Source organism: Rhinolophus sinicus, linkage group LG04 (genome assembly GCF_036562045.2).
Source record: "Rhinolophus sinicus isolate RSC01 linkage group LG04, ASM3656204v1, whole genome shotgun sequence".
Taxonomy (NCBI): domain Eukaryota; kingdom Metazoa; phylum Chordata; class Mammalia; order Chiroptera; family Rhinolophidae; genus Rhinolophus; species Rhinolophus sinicus.
The window spans coordinates 123,792,464-123,805,672 of record NC_133754.1 but is presented as its reverse complement, the minus strand read 5'-3'; the positions used below and the strand labels follow the sequence as shown (position 1 = coordinate 123,805,672).

Below are 13,209 nucleotides of genomic sequence, written 5' to 3'. Positions count from 1 at the left end.
TATTGAAATATTTTGCATTTATTTTTCGTGTAACTATTTGATATCTGTGGCATTTTTTCCACTTATAGCACATTAATTAGGGTGTTAAATTGTCATTTGAAATAATATTTAGATTTTATAATGTTTGCAGTTGAAAAAGTAGATTCATATATCTAAATTGCTTCAAACGTACTTAATGTTTACCAATAATTGAATTGAATATTAGTTTAATATAAATAATTATGTTTATTATTTCAATTAAATTAAATGAAAATATAATTTCAATTCTTCAGTTCTATTAGCGATATTTCATGTGCAGAAGGTCACATGAGTCTAGTGACAAGTGCATTGTATCATAGGCTAGAAATAAAAAATAAAAATCATTTTTCTTGGTCACTCTTCTTCTGTAATGATTACCAAGGTAGAAACTTCATAGGAATTTAACATATTCTTTATTATCAATGTGCATTTTCTCACTATAAACCATCTCTGAGATCCTTTAAAATCTTAGCTGGGGCTTATGTATGCAGTTCTTTTTTTTTTAGTTTCAGGTGTGCAAAACAATGTAATAGTTAGACATTTATCATTTATATCCCTCACAAAGTGATAACCTCCCTCCCCCAATCTTCTACCCCTCTGACATCGCACACAGCCATTACATTTCAACTGTCTTTATTCCTGATGCTGTACTCCACTTCTTGTAACTATATATATGTACATATAAAAACAGAGTTGACATTCATTATTTTTCAGCTTCAGCTTCAGGTGTACAGTGCAGTGTGTACACATTTTTGAGATTCTCATCTCTTTAAGGGAAGAACCATGTATCTTCTTTTGGATTGCCTCACAGTCTGGTAAAATGAATAGTGTTAATAAATGGTGCTGATTTTTACTGAGTTTGTTTGGATCCCCTGTGAGAGCCAGAAAAGAACACAATCATGGAATTAACACCAAAGAAATTGTCAATCCCTGGAAAATATTTGTCCAGTTGGCCTTGTATGAGATGTTATTTTTGTTTTCTTCAGTTCTGATTCATTTTGTCAAAATTAAAAAGAAATCAATGCCAAACATAAATATAGAAGATCACGTAATTTCACTCGGGGGAAGGAGAGAGAGCAAGTCTGAAAGAGGGTGTGATGGTCCTGTCCTAGGTGAGGAAACAATCTGTGGAAAAGCGAATTTGATCTTGCTGGAAGGTTTGGGGTTCCTCAACACCACTTAACACCCTCCAATGCAGACCACCCAAAAGTGAGGTAAAAAGGGAGTGTTTTTTTTCTTTTCAGACAGAAATTTTCTCCACTTTTTTTTTTTTTTTAACTCTTTTCTTGGTTTCTTTATTATCTCTAGATCTACATTTCCCTTAGATGTCTTGTCCCTCCTCCACCATTATAGCTCTTTTTCTTTCGTAATCTTCTTGGGTTCCTCTTCCCTTATATGGTAGATATATGTCTCATACTTGTTTGAAAACCTACAGTTTGTCTTTCTAGTGATCCAGATTGTCCTCACCTGATATCATTACTGTGGTTTTGGCAGTGTCATATAGAGCAGTATTGCTTTATAGAAATGAATTGACAGAACTCACCTTTTCAACAAAGCAGGGTTAACAGGAGGTGGAAGAAAGGAGGTGTACCTCACACTTGCAGATCCGAAAGGGGCTCGTTGGAGTGTTTTGTGCTCTCTACTAAATCTCACAAGTGGTGCTCAGTGAATAACAGCAGAAGGCATGAGATGTTAAGGGGTCGCAGTTTGACTGTCTCTGTGCAGACAAACGCAGCCAGCTCTGTGTGTTAAAGGACTGGGTTTTCCCCAAGCTGTTGGTAATGATGCAAGAACAGACTTTCCCCTCTCTGGCTCCCTGGAGTAAAATGGCTGCCAAAGTATTTTGAAACAGAAACTGAAAAATGTATCAACCACTGAAAGACAGTAACAAGGGTCCTTTGATATTTTCTGTGTTCTCTATGATGAAGCTGGCATCCAGTTTTTCTTAGGTGAGGATTCTGAGATATCATTGGTTGGTGCAATCTTGTGACTTGGCTACTTTTTTCAGGATACGCTGTGGGGGGACAGCCCTATTTGGGTTGGGAGTCCTTAAGGAACAGCAGTTTATAGATGAGTTCTACTCGAGTCCGTCAGAGAGAAGGAAGAAATCAAACACAATGGGAAATGCTTAACAATTAAAACCAGCCCTTGCTTGTGTGGTCCTGTGTTTTAACACCACATCACACTATGTAAATGGACTGCTGGGAAGAAGACTGGATTTCTGATAGTTTATGAAGCCAAAAACCTATTGAAGTCTCTTTATAAGGTAGTAAAGAAAATAGCCAAACCTACTACAGGCCACCAGGTTGTTAGGTCATGGGAACATGGCTACATTATGAAGAAAATAGGCGGGTGGGCTAAGTCAGACTCTGAAACAATTCAGATATACACTATGAATTTCCAGAAGGCTAGTTCTTTTTATTAAAATACAGTTAATATTTTTCATTGAGAATTAACCTTTTCTCCTTAAAAATATCACAGAGTGTCAATAAGCAGAAAAATAAACAGTATAACCTCTGCTGCCACCACCTAGAGTGAATCCCCATTCATACTGTGGTACATTCTTTCTGTTGTTTTGTCTTCTGTGCTTTAAACAAAAACATAATTATGTCCATATGGTAGATATAGTTTTGACTCCTTTTTAGACTTGAACTTATAAGTCTACTTCACGTTGTTTCAAAGTTGTCATGTATGTTTTGTCATGTAAGTTTTAATGGCTGCTTTTGCAGGTTTGTGCCAAAAATTACTTTTTCATTCTCATGTTGCTAGGTTGTGTTGTTTTTTGGATTCTAACTAATGAGGACATGTGGCCTGAGTATTTTGGAGTAATTCTCCAGTACTGATTCTCAGGAAGTTTATTTACTTTTATATGATAGGCAGAGTCTGGTAGATTTATGAGTGAATTGCTGTGTGTTTTAAAAGAATAGTGTTGTCTAGGCCAGTATCTGAAACTGTGCTGTCAACCTACAGTTGGCACTTGAGTCCCCTAAGTTAGTTTGCTCTAGCCTCACCTGCAACCAGCCCTGTCTGGCCTGAATGAAGGAAATGGGATCCTAGAGATCAAAGAAACAAGAACTTTGCAAATGGTGCTCGGAAGAGCATAGGAACTATGCTCTTCTGAGCACAGTATGCAAATCGATTTAAGAGAACCCCTGGGACATGGCCGTGCTCAGTGAGATGCAATATCTCCTCATGTGCACTTGTGGTTGGGCTCTTGCAAGCAAAGTGGTGGGGTGAGTGGTGGGGGTAGGGGGTGGGGCAGGCTTGTTTACTTGCTGGGTGGTCTCTTAACTCCCCTGAGAGTCAGTTTCTCCATCTGACACTCAACCTCTTATAAGGCTGTTGTGACAATTAGAGAAAATGTTTGTAGAAGAATTAACGTAGCACCCAATCCATAGTGGATGCTCAATAAAAGTTAGGCTGTGATCATCATTACGATTGTTGTGTGTGTCCTACTTATCTCTTTTCCCAAGGGCTTTACTTTGTCTCCTCCGAGCCTTCAAATACCCCCAGTCAAAAGCTGGGGTACTGCTTCAGCCACAATGTGCCCTTTCTGGAATGAAGATGTCTCACTCCCTTATAAAGAAGAGTGATGATCTGACTACCAGACTCACCCCCCTCCCCCAGAAAATGACATCTCTCTAGGCTGGGCTCCTTTACTTCTACCTGAGCTTACCTGAGTTTCTATCTTCTTTTTTTCTCCCTGAGCTTAAACTTTAGGTATTGGCCGAGGCAAGAATCGCTCAGAACTTTGATTAGGGAGGAACATGTAATTATGTATACCATATATCTATGGTAACTTGGGCACTATACAAAACAAAAAGAGGATTGTGCTTATTAACTTTATTTAGAGTTCGTTAGTTGGTAGTTGGTAAGTCAGAGGCAGGGGATGAATCAAGTGAACACAGGTTAGATATTCTCATTTGACTGAGCTGTAACATCTGGGCAGGCCTCAGGTGTGAGCCCTGGGAAGAAATCTGGAAGGCCATGCAATACCAGAGGATGTGTCATGACGAGTAATAGTTAGAGGTCCAGGCTGGAGAAAAGCAAGGGAATCAAGAAGGCCTAACAGTGAGAGTTGCTCTCTGACAAGATGGCTGGGAGCAGAAGGAGGACGTGAAACAGGAATTACATAATTAGATTTGTGTCGCAATAACAAAGGCAATAGTGGTCATTCTAATAGCTTGCTATATGCCAGTGCCTGTACTAAGAGCTTTACATGTGTAATCCCATAGAAACCTCATCTAATAGGTTTTAGTATCATCCTTATTTTCCTGACGAGAAAATTGTGTCTTAAGGAGAGATGAAATAACTTGCTGAAGATTATTAGTCTGGTAGTTAGCAAAGCAGAGATTTGAATTTAGGTCTGTTTTTCTCTAAAGCTTAGGTTCAGATAAATAAAACTGGCAGCACTGGAAGAATAGATTAAATGGGGTAGGGGCCAGAGGGACAACATGTAGAGTGACCACTTATCATTTCAGTATTCAAGAGAGATACGAGGGTCTGAAATGGGGGAGCTGCAGTAGGGATGGAGGGGAAGGGGCAAATATGAGATCTGGTAAGACGGTACACCGCAAGAGTGGCTCCCAAATCTTAATGAATATCAGAGTCTCTGTGGAAGTTTTGTTTATTTATATGTGAATGCAGGTTCCCACGACATACTTCAGGCCTTCTGAGTCACTCTCTGGGGTAGGGCTTTTTACAAAGCACCTAGTTGTGAAGCTCTGCCAGGTTCAAGAACCAGAGCTCTATCATCCTTAATTTAAATGTTTGGGGTGGAACATGACAAAAGGAGGATTTTAGGATGACATCCAGGTTTGAGAATTCTGTGACTGAGTGAAATCATAGGTACCCTCCACTAAGTTAGGATATAACCATAGTTCTGCAGGGTAAGATGTAAGTTCAGTTTTGGATGTGTTGAAATGGACCAGTCCTGTGGGAAGCTGGATATCAAAGTCTAAAGCTTGGAGTAGAGGTCAAGACCGCAGATTTAGATATGGAAGTCATCAATATTTGGAAGATGCTTGCTTTAGATTTTATGTGGAATTTTCAAAATACCCAAACATTCTATTTGCTTCCAATAATCAAATAGTCATTCTATGTCACTATAATGTACTTCCGTACAGTCCCTTTCTGACCCTTCATTGAGTCTATTACTTTTTAAATTTAAGTTACCATTTCTTTATAATATCTTAAAAGTCACATGTTGTTATAAATACTTGTTTGCGCCATCTCATTGGACTCAAACCAACAATTTGTTAAAGTAAAATTTATTATCCCAATATTTTAGATGAAGAGATTTAGGGGGGTTGTGGAACTTGCCCAAGGTAATGCAGAATCAAATTGTTGAGCCAGGATTTGAACTCAAGGCTGTTTCTGACCACAACCCCAGAGCTTTTGGACTCTTTCACAATAGATCTGTTTCTAGGAGAGGCAGACAATCTTCCTATTACCTTTGTAAAAGAAGCAATACAATCTATCACCACTAAATATTGCAGGCTAATTCCAAAGTATGTTTAAATATAGAAGAATTCATTTAGAAAAATCAGTTCAATGTTTTTTGAGAAATTGAGTGCTTAGTAATTATATTTAGTAAAATAAGTTTAAGTACAACCTCCAGGGATCAGTAGGATTGGACTGATAAAATTACCTGTTGACCTTTGTCCAGTGACATGTGGAGCAGTCTCCATTTTCTGTGCTCTTAGAGAAAGTGGGTGGGAAGGGGTGTGGCATTGGTTTTCTGTCTCTGGAAATTCTGTTGCATGGTTTGGCCTCCTGCGATTTTTCAACTTTTTTGTGGAGTATATCCAACTTTTGGTTGAGACTAAAATGGGTTGTTGGTAAGCCCAGGTTGAAAATATGTCTCAGCACTAACATTATTTGTCTTTTGGCTTGGATAGATACAGATATCTGCCATATCTTCTGGTAGCACTGGTATGAGAAGGGCTGGTGAAAAATATGCAGGCCATTATGAAGATTGGCAGGTTAAAATTGATACACTTAAATAAACTACATTCTTTTCCTTAAGATGAGTCAGATAGCTAAAACTGTGTTGTATACTTTGGAACAACAATTGTAATACTAATATTTAATCTCCATAAGTGACATATCTAAGATAACAGTGGCACGCAGATGACCACTCAGGCAACAATAACCCAGCTATTTGGTATAAGAATAGAAAAAATGCTACCTGAGCCATCATTTCTTCAGAAGTATCTCCAATATGGTAACACTGTCATAGCGTTAATAATCCCCAATAAACTCTGGTTACTAAGATTCATGATAAACATAACATCCACCTATGTGTAAAACATGGAAGTATTTGGACCATGATCAAGGAGAAAAAGTCTGCCAGTTAATTAAAAGTTAGGTAGATAGAGTTTGCCCTCAGATCCATATAAGTATAAGGTAAGTGAAATCTCACCTCGCTGTGAAAAGACAACCTCACCATAAAGTGTGTTTTCCCCAACCCCACCCTGCCAAGTGCATTCCTTATTCCCCAGGTGTGCCTGTCCAACCCACATCTACTCCCTGTTCTGGCCCCACACCAAGGAACATTTAAGAAGCCCCTCCCTTTAGATCTCAAAGTATCTTGGAGTCAGTATTGATTCTAGACTCCCCCCGTCCCCCCATATTCCAGTCTCTTTTCTATGCCATTCTTTGGCTCTTAGTATATACTAAATATGTATTTGTCACCTAGATTTGGTTTTGACTTTTGTTTTTCTAATCCTCCACATCTCAGCCTGTTCCTTTAATCCCATTTCATAATCTCTTGATTTTATCCTTTGGTATTTGGCTGCACCGACCTTCAGAAGGCAAGATGGTTCAATGGAAAAAACATGGAATTTGGGGTCAGAAAGACCGGAGTTCAAATCTTTGTTCCACTATTTACTAGCTTTGTAAACTCTAGCAAATCACCCCCTTTCGTTGTCCCTCACTTGTATGTACATCTTTAAAATCAGAATGAAATTGTCTGTATTGCAGTTACTGTTGTGATGAAAATCAAAACAAATACAAAGAACTTGGCACCTTTCAGGTGCTCAATCAATATTTCAATATTTGTTGTGACCTTTCCTGTCACTTATGTCTCAGTCCAAATCCTGATTCAGTCATTTATTTGATTCCATTCATTCTGGAGTGGTGAATAAAGCCAAGAACTATGCTTAGAAATCATTTATAGCACAAGTACATTGAGAAAACGGAGTTGAAGGTTTATATTCCATTATTTACTGGTGCTGAAGTTACCTGCCAGGGCCAGATTAAAACATTTACAAGCCCTATGCACAGGTAAGGTAGAGATGCTCTTGACACATTTCACCTGTAAGTTGAAAAAAGAAAAAAAAAAGAAAATGTCTAACAAAGTACAGTTTGGTCTTATTTTTCCCTCATGATGACTACTCTGCAGCTATAAAGAAAATATAAAATTCTTAAGACAACAACATTTTTTTTTTTGTATTGCCTTGGGATTGTCCTTGTGGATCTTTTTCCTGCTCACAAGATCTGAAAGGGGTAGGATGGGGAGAATGATTTTCAGTTAATCAATGTTTTTTAAACTCCTGAGATAATTTTTTTGAGAGTTTACTCTATTTGGACCCTTAAAAAAACTGTTAGTTTTCTAACTACCATCTTCTGTGTGTATTTTGTCAATTTGGCCCAGGTTTCTATTACTTATTTGTGACATTGAAATAACAATTTTCTCCAACATTAATCCTTAGCCTTTCTGCTACCTCCAGACTTGTTAAAATCTTGTATTAATGAAAACTAATGGTAAACAGTGTGGTTGCCTACCCTAGAGTCATTCTTTTCATAATTTTTTTGCCAAGAGAACCCCAATGTTGTTCAGTTATTTAAGTCCATGATTGTCATTGGTCCCTCCCTAGCTCCAGTGGGTGAATGGGGTTTGAGCTAAGGCAATCCTGCTAATTTTCTTTTTCTTGGCAATGTCTGATTTAATGTAGGCATGAGGTACAAAGTTGCTTATGAAATGTGAAGGCAAATATAGGAAATAGTTGAGTAGGTTTCCTTTGCTCTTGAAAGGGACAGAAGACAGTGGTTCATACATTCCTGAATCTGGTCATTGTTGGGTGAGGAGTTGGTGCCATGGAAGCTATCCTGAGGTCACAGGGGAACAAATATGAGGACAAAAGTGATGTGCTAAGATGGCAGAGGAAAATATAGCCAGAACCTGGGCTCTTGGTGTTGTCATTGAGTCACTGCCTGAATCTACCTTGGAAACATCAGGAGATAGTCCTTATTTGTTTAAGATACTTTCAGTTGTGTTTTCCATTACGAGTATCTGAAAGCATCCTAACAAATCAGTTTTAAAGCCATTTCTTAGAATTTGTACTTACTTTTCAGAAATGCTTAGTAGAAATTTCTGTTGCTGGTTATAAGAGTTGTCCTAAATAAATTAAATTTTACAAAAGACTGTCAATCTTGTAAAAAAGAAAAGCATGACTTAATGAACAATTGTTTATTCTGGTGTTCCCCAAATTTCTACATTTTACATACCACTTTTATGATTTTGTCGTATCCTTGTATCATCTGCACTAATAAAAATATTTTTCTTTAAGTTGTCTCTCCTTTTTAAAATTAAATACATTTATTTCAAAATTAATTTTCTCAATTAACTATAAGTCAAAAACCAATATAATTTGCCTTGAATGAAGATAACCATGAAAAGAGATACCATGAACAAAGTAATGTTATGAAATTCTTGCTATATAGAGTTGCCTATGAAGACTGAGCTTGAGGCTTGCTCTCTGTTGAAAGAAGAAACTAGAAAGTCTTGTAGAAGTGGTAAAATAATCCCATCAGCATTTATTTCCTTGCCCATGTTAAGAAGAACTAAAGGAGAGTGTCAAGTGGGATGTCTGTCACTATCTGACTTTGTCTCAATGTCATGGCTGTGCCATCTAAAATCATCTGGTGTTCCACCAGTGCTCTGATGGAGCTGACCAAGTCGGAGAGTCTTCTCAAGGGCCTGGCCTCCTGAGCAATACCTACTGGAGTGAGGCTCAAAGTATCTCTGAGGGGAGGAGAAAGGCATAGGAATCAGTCTTGATTGATGTGATTAGGAAAGGTCATAGAAGGCAATCTTGCAATGTTTTATAATACCTGATACTAAAGCAAAGACAGGTAGTCATTTATTATTTTCTCCATGTCAGTGGTTTTCACCTTTTGGGAATCCTATGCCCCATTGAGAATTTCTGGAAATCTATGGTTTTTCTCTTCAGGAAAATGCACAGTTGCACACACACACACACACACACACACACAATTTTCACACATGACTAGAAGGACCTTTCACCATGGACCCTTCGCTAAGAACCAGCATTCCATATATTTTACACGTCCTCCTACAACTCATCGTGTGATTCACGATGAATCGTGTGATTCAAACTGCGGTTGAATGCAAAACATGGTTGCTTAAATGTCCATTAATGAGTAAGAGTAGTCTGTTAATTTAAGTTCACTACACTGGAGAATTACTCTCCCCTCAACATCTACTTTGAATAGTCCTAAGTTTCACTGATTTTGCCTTCTAGGAGGCTTCAAGAGATGAGGTCAAGCTCTATAAAAAGAAAATCAGCCAACCCTATAAAGTTATCCTTGTGAACTTTGAAACACCACTGAATGTACCTAGTAAAATTGTCCGTGGGCAAGTAGAATCCCAGGCCTGGTTGGAGTTCACAAGGGTTCCTGTCTAAAATGAACAAAATGTCTAGGAATTTTGGATTGCTTTGGTTTGAAGTTGAGAGACTGGATGAATCAGCACCAGTGACATACCACACACCTGCTTGTCAAGCCAAAGAGAAACCCAATACGCACCTGTTTCTTACATTGTCAACTGAGCAATAATATCACATCATTCTAATTTACAACAGCCTATTAATCCTTAACCACCCCCCCCACACACACACACACACTTTTGTCCAGCCAAACAACTCTTCCTTTAAAAGGCATAGGATGACTAGCAAGATGAAGTAAACCATTTTCATCTCTAATTTCAAAAGGTAATATTAAAAACATTCAACTGAAGGACTAAGACATTAAATATGTAATAAGACCCAGAATAATTTTTAGAACAAATTTTAATGAGCTATGACATTAAGAAAAGCATAAATGACTAAAGTTCTTAATTTTTTTTCTTTAAATTTGGCCTTGAGGCAATGGTTAATTTCAAATGTTTATAAATGGTTAAATTAAAATATGTTACTTCTGAACATTGCAAAGAATGTTTGGATTAAAAGTACTTGATCAGAGTAATGTTGAAGGGTAGATCTGGAATTAGTGATATTCATCTGATGTAATTCTTTACATAACAAACGTTAGAAAAATACTAGAAGTCCTTATAAAAGGTGAGATGTTTATTATCTCTAAGTGGAGTTACGTGGTTTACATTAAGAAATGCTTGCAATTTTCCTTTAGTTTCTAGTTTACTCAAGGTTTGGCCAGAGACATCTAATTTTTTTTAAATGTCTCTATTTTTTTTTAAGATCAGTAAAGATGAATTTATCTGCTTATTGGGTTGTGAGCTTAAATTAGTCTTTGGAAGGACTTTAGATTTAACTTCTTAATAATACTGTGGAAGCCATAATAATGGGTACAAGTGAAATATGAAAATTTCACTTTTTATCTTTGAAAATTCTTTTTCTTCAAAGCAAACAAGATTGACCAAAGTTAGTTGATGGCAGATTATGGTCTAATGATTTGGGCACAGAATTAGTTTGATGACCATTAAATTATCATGTTGCTTTTCTTTGTTGTCTGTGGAAATGTAAACTCTTCCCCTCACCTTCTTAATCTATAAAGTGGCACTATCTATACATAAATTTTCTTTACTAATATTGGAGATGTTCATGGGGTGACCTTTTTAATGTGCATTAAAACATTCTTGATGAGTGTATGAGAAACATATTTTGAATAAAACAAGGTTAGGCCTTTCAGAATGACAGAAAACACGTATTCATTGTCCTTTATGTAACAATAGGTAAATATTTGATGATACCATCTGTAGTCCAGCAGGAGCAGAAATTTAAGACTAGGCTGTATGATATAATATAACAGACTGAAAATTATTTTAAGGATACTTCAGACTGCTGAGATAAATGCTCAGATGTGTATACACAAGTACACATATCTATGTGTATAAATGTACACATATATTTGCCAAAGGAGTGTCTATTTTGTTATTTATTATATTCTCAATAATTAAACTGTGATACTTGAATAAATGCTTTGAGTTGGCAAGCGGTGATAAATATTTCTAAATAAACAGCCCCCTTAATGCGACAATCAATCTTAAATCTCCCTAAGAATCTCATTTAGATTCCTAGCAATAATCTTGGTTCCAGACAAGAAATATACTCATTTAATCCCAGGGCAATGTTTTAATGGGACCCCAGGGCTACCAACTCAAAGCGTGGATCTGTAGGTCTCTGGGCCACATGTTTTTCCTATTGACCAGAACTTCTCAGTGGTTTCCTGCTATCTGAAATTTTAATAAATGTCCCAGATAATATTACTAGAAGGTTGAGACTGTTGTGCTTGAGGATAGTTTCTGGGGATTCAAGTAGTTTCCCTCCCTTAAAGAAGTAACAGTGACAAGCTTTTCTATGTCTTATAGCTCTGGAGGGCAGATGGAGTCATTTTTTTAGGTGAGAAGGGAGAACTGGGGTGAAAACCTCATCACCGACCGTAATCCTTCATTGTCCCTTCCCCTTCCTTATCACCACTGTCATTATAGCTGCTGACATTTATTGAGCATTTACCATATGCTGGGCTCTGTGCTAATTGCCTTTCAAACATGATCTCATTTAATCTTACCTTGGGTTTTATGATTGCCAGTTTGCAGTGAAGAGAATGGGGGCTTCATTTCATACAGCTCGTACAGGACAGGATTTCTAATAGTGGCTCTCAGATGGTGGTAGTAATATAAAAAAAGAACTAGCTGGGTGGAGAGGAGAGGGAAGTATCTGTTAAACACTTTCAGTTGCCTAGATACTTTACATACATGGTTATATTTACTCTTCTCAATAAACTGAAGTATCTATTTCCATTTTCACATTTCAGATGTCAAAACTGAGGCTCAGCAAGTCTAAATTAAAATTAAGCAAGTTAACCCAGAGACATGGCTAATAAAGGAAAGGCTCAGATCAAACTCTCTGCCTTTTCTCTTCCCTCCCTCTCCACCAAACCCCACCTCTAGGCTGAGTCAGACTGCATAGGTTAAAATCACTCCGTTTCACAGTGCCTCAGTTTCTTCATTTTTAAAAGAGGGATAATAATGTGTATGGATGTCATAGGAATTTTGTAAGGATTGAATGACTATATGTATATAATATAAATAACTTAAAATAGTGCCTGACATAAATACAGTACTCTACAAGTACTAACTACAATAAAAATAATTATTAAATCTTGAGAGCAGAAATTAGCAAAATGGAAAATGATTAATTTTAGAGAAAACGTAAAGAGAATCTGTTGTTCTTAGTTTTTTTTTTTTTTTTTTTTTTTTTTTTTTTTACGTATTCTAGTTGAAAGGAGTAAGCTGTACACCATATCTTATTGAACAGGAGCTGGTAACCAGGGTTGAAACTACCCCTTGCAGACAGAGGTAGGTGGCCATGAAAAAAAGGCAGGGAAAAAGACATTGGGGAGAGAATTGGGGGGCAGGGGAAACACTGCACTAGGATTTGAGCTCTTGTTTATGAAAAGAAGGAGACTGAGAGGTCACTGAAAAAATTCTGCTTCAATTTATTGCTTTTACTTCAAAAGCTAAAAAAATCATGACCATCCCTGGAAAAATGTTGAAAATGACACAAAAATATATTATCTTTTATTTGTATAATGATAGGAGACTTGCGTTTGTTCCTAAAATACTGTGTGGTTCTGGGATCTCTAAGCATCCTATAGGATAAATTGGATAAAGATAGGATCTGAAGGACAAAAAAAAAAAAGAAAAGAAAGATTAAAGATCTACCTCATCAGATTTAGGACTCCTTAATCTGCAGGAAAGGTGAGATGACAAAGAAGAAACCACAAAGGCAGTGAATTCTATCGACACAGAATTGTTCACCAACCCCTAGGGCACACGCTGAAGGTAGCCTGCGATGGCATTAGGATACAAAAAGGAAGAACTGCTTAACACATTGGAAAGTAATGACTCCAGAAGTATTAAAATAGAAA

The 13,209-nt window shown here is 37.1% G+C and overlaps 1 long non-coding RNA gene across 1 annotated transcript in view; it reads right to left on the bottom strand.

Moving 5' to 3' along the window:
* Window positions 1-11,941, bottom strand: part of LOC141571109 (uncharacterized) — a 76,709-nt gene extending 64,768 nt beyond the window's left edge. Inside the window, exon 1 of the long non-coding RNA XR_012495700.1 lies at window positions 11,848-11,941. This is a non-coding gene — a long non-coding RNA (uncharacterized LOC141571109). The remainder of the gene's footprint in view (window positions 1-11,847) is intronic.
* Window positions 11,942-13,209: the final 1,268 nt, after the last annotated feature.